Below are 7,911 nucleotides of genomic sequence, written 5' to 3'. Positions count from 1 at the left end.
CTTTCCTTCCAATAGGTATAATTTTTCCCATTGAAAAGAGGAGGTCTGTTGCTTGATTGACCTTCAGTCAGATTATAGGACACCACATTTGCGCCACTGTTTTCTGCCATGAGGATCTTTACTCCAAGCTGCAAAGCTTGATCTCTTTGAGACCAAGCTCTGATACCAATTGATGGTTTCAGTGGCTAAGAGAAGGGGGGGTTGAATCTTAGCCCCTTTTTTGCTTGCTAACACTTGCTGAACTTAGAGGAGACTTTTTTGTTTTTAGCTCGTCCCTAGCCACGAGACTTTTTCATTTTGTCTCGTCACTTGGAACGAGACATTTTTGGTTTTTGCTCCTGTGCAGTAGAAAACAAAAATGGAGTAGGAGAGAAGGAAGATTACACCCAGATATATCCTGGTTCAGCTGTTAAGTGCAGTGCAGCCTACATCCAGTCTCCATCACAACAATGATGAAATTTCACTATAATCAACTTGATTACAAACTGTAAAGTGCTAACCCAACTTACAAGGGGATTCCCATAGAATCATGAAACACAACATAGATGAACAAAGGAACTCTAAGACATCTATGGCTTTTTCTTTTAATTTTTCACTCTCTGCCTTTTTTCGCTCTATGGCTTTTTCATACAAACCTCACTGTTTGTCTTTTTCCATGAGACTCAAGACATGACAAAATTAAACAGAAAAATACTAAATAGAATACATTGAAGGAGAAGAAAATCTGTAAGCTTAGGTAGCTCTGAGAATCCTGTGCCTTGCACTCTCACTGCTTACTTCTAACTCCTTGCTCCAAACAGTGGATGTTCTCCCTTTTTTATAGAAGAGAGAAGCCTCCACACTTGAAGCCAAAAACCCAAGCCAACTTCTTCTTCCTTCAAGAAACCGGTTCGGCCACACAGAGAGAGAAGAGATAACCATGCAATAACCAACATGCAATTACCTCTAGTCCTTCCTTGGTCATCACTCTTCATCAATCCGAGCTCTCCATCCTTGGCTTGTTCTCCAAGATGGATTTCTGGCCCTTGATGCTTCATGATGATGATGGCTTCATCTGCTCCAATCTCTGCCTCTTCCATCACTTTGCCACTCTAGCTACTTCCTGTGGTGGTTGAGCAGAATCAAAGACAAGCCATCTCCTCCAAGAATCTCACCTTGCTGGCCGAGATCTTCTTCTTCCTTTTTGAGCATGAAGAACCCAAGATTACCTCACCAAATCTATCCATATTTGGTGACAATCTCAGCCACAGCTCATTTTTATTTTAGTATGTTTTCTTGCCATCATTAGCTTGATGGTCTTGATGCATGCAGCTCCTTCTTTCTTTTGGTAGCTGAACATAGCTTCCATTATTTCCTGGACAATGACCGAAGAAGAAGAAAGAATGAGAGAGAAGAGAGAATCTGAAGAAAAGCAATTCAAAGTGATTAAACAAATTAATTAAAAATAACTTGCTTTTACTTCCCTTAGAGTGGTGTGTAGCAATGATGCCCTCAATCAAATCAATGTCAAATTCTCTCTCATGTTTCCAATGCTAGCAATTAAGTTTTGAAGTCCATCTCTAATAAGGAAATGGAATCCGTTGAAAGCATGGAGCCAAATTGTTTTCTTTTTAACTTGGTTTCGGACCAAGCTTGGAAACATTCATCAAAAATAATATTGGGTTTAGTAGCAACAAAATTTAATCTGGCCCAATTGGTAACATTTGCTTTCCTGATGAATTTTTGGATCATGCATAAAACACATAGGAAAGCATTTTCAGTTTGATTAAGTTGGCCCAAGTAACATAACAAAATCAATTCAGCCATATTCATCATATATTATCAAAACTAAAGGCTGAATGTGATTGGGCTTGCACCAGAATTATTTTTTTGGCCCAAGTAAACCCTGCACAGCAAAATTAATTTAATTAACATATATAGATTAGATTAATAATTTTGCTGTTAATAATGTTTGATCATCATCAATTTAATTTAGAGTTTTCCAAACTCATCACGCTAGATGCCACGTTTAGAACAATTTCATCTCTACTTCGTATTGCTGCTGATAAAGTCTTATAGAGATACATCTTTCCAGTACCTCCATAACCATAAATAAAAAAAAACCTCCATCATTCACATCTACGGCCTTCATAATCACTTCGAATGCTTTCCTTTGATCTACATTCATTTCTGTGAAGTTTTTAGTAAACTCATCGTGTAGAACACCACGGTCAAAGTTCAGTTCATCCATGATCAAACGATCGTCTAACCCTTCTACAGAGGTAATACTTGGAAAAGGCATTTGACAGAATTCTTTAAGCGATCTACCATTAGCCTGGAGTTTTTTCCCTATCTTTGAAAGGGTGAGAGATTCATGATTTGGTCCTCGGAAAGTTGCAAGTCTATCACCGATATACAAAGATAGAGTTGTCAGATATGTGAATTTAAGTTAACGAAAAGATAATTTGGAACCAAACAACAAAGATATAAGTGTTAAACTCACCTGCAGAATGCAATTTTTTTCTACGATTATATAAGATGTCCTCAGATAGCACACCATAACACTGTTGCCAAACGATTTCAGGTCTACCAATGTTGTTTGACAATAAGAGGACGACAAAAAGGTTGCGCATGTAAGCTGCAGATGCCCAAGAACTCGCTTCTAAGATTGCATCAATAAATTCTTTATCTTCTTGTAGAAGCCCCAATGCATAGCATGCTTCCTTGAACGTAGTATACACCACGCTCTCAACCGTCCGCAAGTCAACAAAACTCAAACAACCTTTTTGAATATTAAGTAGAAGCCTGAGGTAATAGTCTTCACCATTGCCACGTGGGACATGAGTTAATCTGCCAATTGAGAAGCCTTGTTTCCTAGGCATCCACATGGACATATCTTCTTTCCAAACAAATTTGGTTGGAAACTGACTATAGGTAAGCACGCGACCAGATGCAAACAGTCTATTTGCAAGCATCCATGCTAGGATCTTTGTTGGCTTGCCGTCAACCCTGTCGATGACATCAACTATGTTCTCATAGTCTTTAAAAATCACGGGATGTTCGTTGGTAAGTGAAAAGGGAGTCTGACAACCGATGGTTCCTTAAGTTGTATCTCATACCCAAATATTCTCCATGCAGCTTCACATGCAGATATGTACCTACAATCGTAGTAATTTCTGATCTCATCAATTACCTTTTCGAGCTGTCCTTCGCCATTGCTCTGGAAGAAAGAAGCCGTGACTCTATCATTTCCCTTGTGAACGTATTTAAACAAATATTTTATGGCAGATGTCTGACATGTATGCTCAACGTTAATGTGGCAAGCATACTTTAGCAATAGAGATGGGTTGTACGGAACTATGTATGCATTATCGAGAACTGTGTTCTTCTTCATGATTGTTCTACCGTTGTCTAGCCGTCTGTATTTGGGGAACCCGGCTTCATCAATTACAGTCCGTGATCTAAATTGTTTTGGAAAAAACTTTGAGCACCACCCATTGGACATGCATGGGCTGATATTGTTGTATCTTTCACATGGACCATGAATCATGAACTTCTCAATAGCTGCGTAGAGTCTAGGTCTCTTGCGCTTGTCGGGGATTTCGGCTGATATGAGCTTGTCTATATCCTCGGGTGATTTAGGCTTATACAGTGGGTGCATGAATAACAATATATGAGCATGTGGTAACCCTCGTTTCTGGAATTCCACTGTGCAGACATCTGGACATGGTAATACACAATTATGGGAGTTCAATAAATTTATGAATATACATAAATTAAGATATACATACAGCCAGTTATTTTCCCGAAGAACCTTCCTTGCTTGAAGTCTGCAATTAACTCACTTAGCTTTATGTTAAAAATCCGTGAAACTATGTCTGGCCTGTCCTCTGCTTTTAATTTGGTGTCTTTCAGTAGACGTTTAATCTCATCCCATTCGGAATTGCATGTTATGGTGATAAAGTAACTCGGGTAGCCAGCATACCTGCATATTGCGAAGGCATCTTTACAATGGTTAAACATGTATCTGGGTCCACCAGTGAAACTACTTGGAAGGATTATCCTCTATCTAATTGACACAGCATTAGCTTCTCCCATGATGAATGACTCATGGAGTGCACTATATTTGTCCACCCTCAGTTTTGGTTGATTGTTCCTAATGAAGCTAAGTCGTTCAGACTCTCATGGTATATGCATCAACCAAGAATTGCTGAAATAACCTCCTTGATTGGAAAAGGATAGGTGACTCATTGAACCGCATTTGCAGTCGGTAGGCAAAAAACTATCTCATGCTAATGGTCTTCCTTTTCTTAGTACGGTCAAACCCGTAACGAATAGATGTCTCAATGCCCAATCTAAAATCATCTTCTCCATAAGGAAACAATAAGGGGTATTGAAGAGCCAAGTATAACGGGTGTAAAACATCTATTCTTTGCAATCTGTTTGACGTTGATTCTATTATAATATCTCTTTCAAGAATGGAGTCATCAATGTCACCTACAATTAGAATGGCAACCTCAGACACAGTTGGTAAGTTATATACTCTTCCGTCCTTCTCACGCTTTCTAATTAGCTTCAATTTGATTTCTGGATTAGAACCCTCAACGAACCTATCTCTAGCAAAACGGAAATTCTTTGCAAAAGGGTTGTGAAGATCTAACATCTCTTTTAGTTCATACACAATCTGCGCCTCAATTATGTTGGATTTTGTTTCAGAACTGAAATCACACAAATGAACTACACCGTAAATTATACATTTTCATGGGGAAATATAAATAGTTTTTAATCGTGCCACTAATAATTACATTGAAAATGGTCCTGAATAACAGGAATGGATCCTCTCAATTTTTTTAACAATTGAGGAGTATAGTGTGATCGCTAACGCATCAATACTTTCACTCTTGTTCTACTTATAAAATTAATAGTGACAAATCACACTATACCCCTCAATTCTGAAAAAAATTTAGAGTATCCATTCCTGTGAATAACAAATTAGAAGAAATACTTTACAGCAGTTATTCTATTGTTAGCTTCATTCTCGGTGTCGTATATGTACAACTGTGCAAACCTCGGCCTTTCATCGATGGTAGGAAGCAAACTCCCAATTGAATGATAGTTTTGACCGCTTATTGAAAAACATGGTGGTGCTGAGCCATTATTAATAACCCGATTGACTTTTCCGGCCATGGATGTAAATGCAAACATGGAGTTAAATTTTTTTATATTCTTTTTGAAATATCTCCCTTTGTCATCATTCAAACTGTGCAAATCTTGTAGAACTTGTGGTACCGTGTTTAGTAGTGGCAGCTCGACTTTACCATCCATGCAACAAAGGCCAAATCTGGGGACTCTATTCCTCTTGCTTTTCGATAGTCTCTCACCCTCCCACATGCATGCATTACAGTATATACAACAATGGATCGCATCACCAACATTCCGAATCTCTGTTCTTTCAATTAAAAAATGTAATGATCAATCCCGTAATATATATAGTATACGTTAATTATAATTGCACATAAAAATTTAATGTATGTACAGACCTTGTTCCATAATTGATTCAATGTTTGTGTCAAATGACTGATGGTTTGGATCTGATGGCAAAGCTATTGCATGGGTTAAATATAATTAATAGGGGTTTCCAAAATCAAATCAAAGCAAATTAAATCCTGAAAATGAACCAAAAAATTGATAACCAAAAAAATCATAATTTGGATAAACAAAAATAATGGGAATATAAAAAATGATTTTGTTTAATATTTTAATATTATTTTTAGTGACAATATTATCAAAAGGAGCACATAATTGAACATAATATTTTCTCGTTTTCAAGTTTTTCAATTTAAAACGATGAAAATTATTTGTAAGCCAAAACACGATTTTTTCAGTTGAGATTCCATGACTTACCTTGTTCGATCATTCACCCATCCGTTTGTCTCTGACCCGGCAGAACCAAATCATAACTGACGTATCGGGAAAAATATGAAGCCAACGCCTCCAACTCTATGTCCACTCTCTTCCAACGGTTCTTCCAGTAGCTCTTCCAACTCTGGAAGCTCTCCTCCATTATCTTACCTTAGGTTTTCCATTCTCTCAGTACCATTTAAAGACAAAGGATATCTTTGAAACTTTCTTTTACCATGGGGTTCGTGAAACAATATAAAGCCAACGCCCCCAACTCTATTTCCACTCTCTTCCAATGGTTTTACCAGTAGTTCTTCCAACTCTAGAAGCTCTCTCGTAGTGTCTTCTCTTAGCTTTTCCATTCTCTCAGTACTGTTTAAAGAGAAAGGATATATTTGAAACTTTCTTTTTCCGTTTCGTTCAAAATTTTTGCTATATTTTTTTAAATTGGAATTCTAAAATTGTCTAAAATTTGAGTTCTAAAAGCACCACTTCCGTTTCCTCTATTAACCGCTGATTACGTTACTAATAAGTCCTCTATTGATTGCGTACTTAATGCTAGATCTCTTCCATTCTCTTCCACCGGTATTACATTTTTTCCATACGCCTCAAAGGTAAAAGAGTCCTCTAAAAAGTTGCTCTGCTGTCTCTCTAAATTTATACTATTTTTTTTTGCAAATTAGATTTGAATATTAAACGGTGTAAAATTTGAGTTATAATTTCTTATTAGATTCAACTAATTTAGTTTTTTTAATTCAAGCTCTTTCATTCTCTTTTCACTTGAATTTTAAGTAATTCTCTGTGTTTTGTTCTAGTCTTTTTTGGTATGATTATTTACTCTTGCATTATACAAAAGAGTTAGTCTAGATTATGTGGAGACTCCATGCCACTTATTGTTCCTAGTTCTAAGTTATTTCATGTTGTCATAACATGTGCTTCAAAAGAGAAGTAGAATTTCTAGCCATAAGACATGAATTAGTGATACAAAAAATTTGAGTGATGGTTTTTTACTATTTTGTATTCTGATTATTTTTCTTTTTGTAGATACTTTGCTATTTTATTAGGGGAAGAGCAGTAAAAAATGGCATTGAGCACAAAGATAAATTTCATGGCGAACATACTAAATATAAATTTTGTTATTTAGGTAATGTGTTGGTTATAAGTGTACCTTGTTGTCCGTCGGTGTAACAATATTCTACATAGTCAGAATCCATGGCGGCGTCGTCAAAGGCATCTATCACTGTGTAAACTCAAATTTGTTATATATAAAATACTACATTACTTAAGACAATTAACCTAGACACTATTGCTCTCATAGGTTATAAGTGAGTCAAGTTTTTTGGCTCTGAATGCTAACTTGAAATAAAAATTTAACGATTATTTCCGAAGGCGAACCTTCATCATCCTCGATGAAACCATTGGTATTTTCGGTCGAATCAACGGTAAGAAAGAACGCTTGTACCGCATAAGGATGCTGTGAATGCTCTATAGCTGAGCCATGTTGCATCCGCCCTACGAATTAAACAATGATTAATTAGTTTGATTCATGATATGGCGTATAAACCGTGATAACACTTGCCATATAATAAGTAGAGAGAATACCACTCCCCTCGCATGTGAGATGATAAAATGACACTTCCATCCCCTCTATTTATAAAATATATATTTCCCTTCTCTATAACTTTTAAAAAACCTCATCTTTAAAATATTTTAAATTTTTTAGTGTTAACTAATGTTAACTTTCTTTATTTTCACGAAAAAATAAATTATTTTTTACAAAAATACCTTTTGGTTATGTATAACTATAGTTTTTTAATTATCATTTTATATTTTTATTAACAATTGTTTGTAACACTATCTTAATATTAAATAATTAAAGTTTTAATAACTTTCTATATAATTTTTTTTATTAAATTAATAATAAAAAAAATTTTTTTATAATACCACTTTCATGTTAAATTAATAATTTTTTATTAAATAATTTCTCATAAAACGATTCATTTTAAATTACTGTATTTTTATTTTAAAAAC

Source organism: Arachis ipaensis, chromosome B10, assembly GCF_000816755.2.
Source record: "Arachis ipaensis cultivar K30076 chromosome B10, Araip1.1, whole genome shotgun sequence".
Lineage (NCBI taxonomy): Eukaryota > Viridiplantae > Streptophyta > Magnoliopsida > Fabales > Fabaceae > Arachis > Arachis ipaensis.
This window is presented reverse-complemented; position numbering follows the sequence as displayed.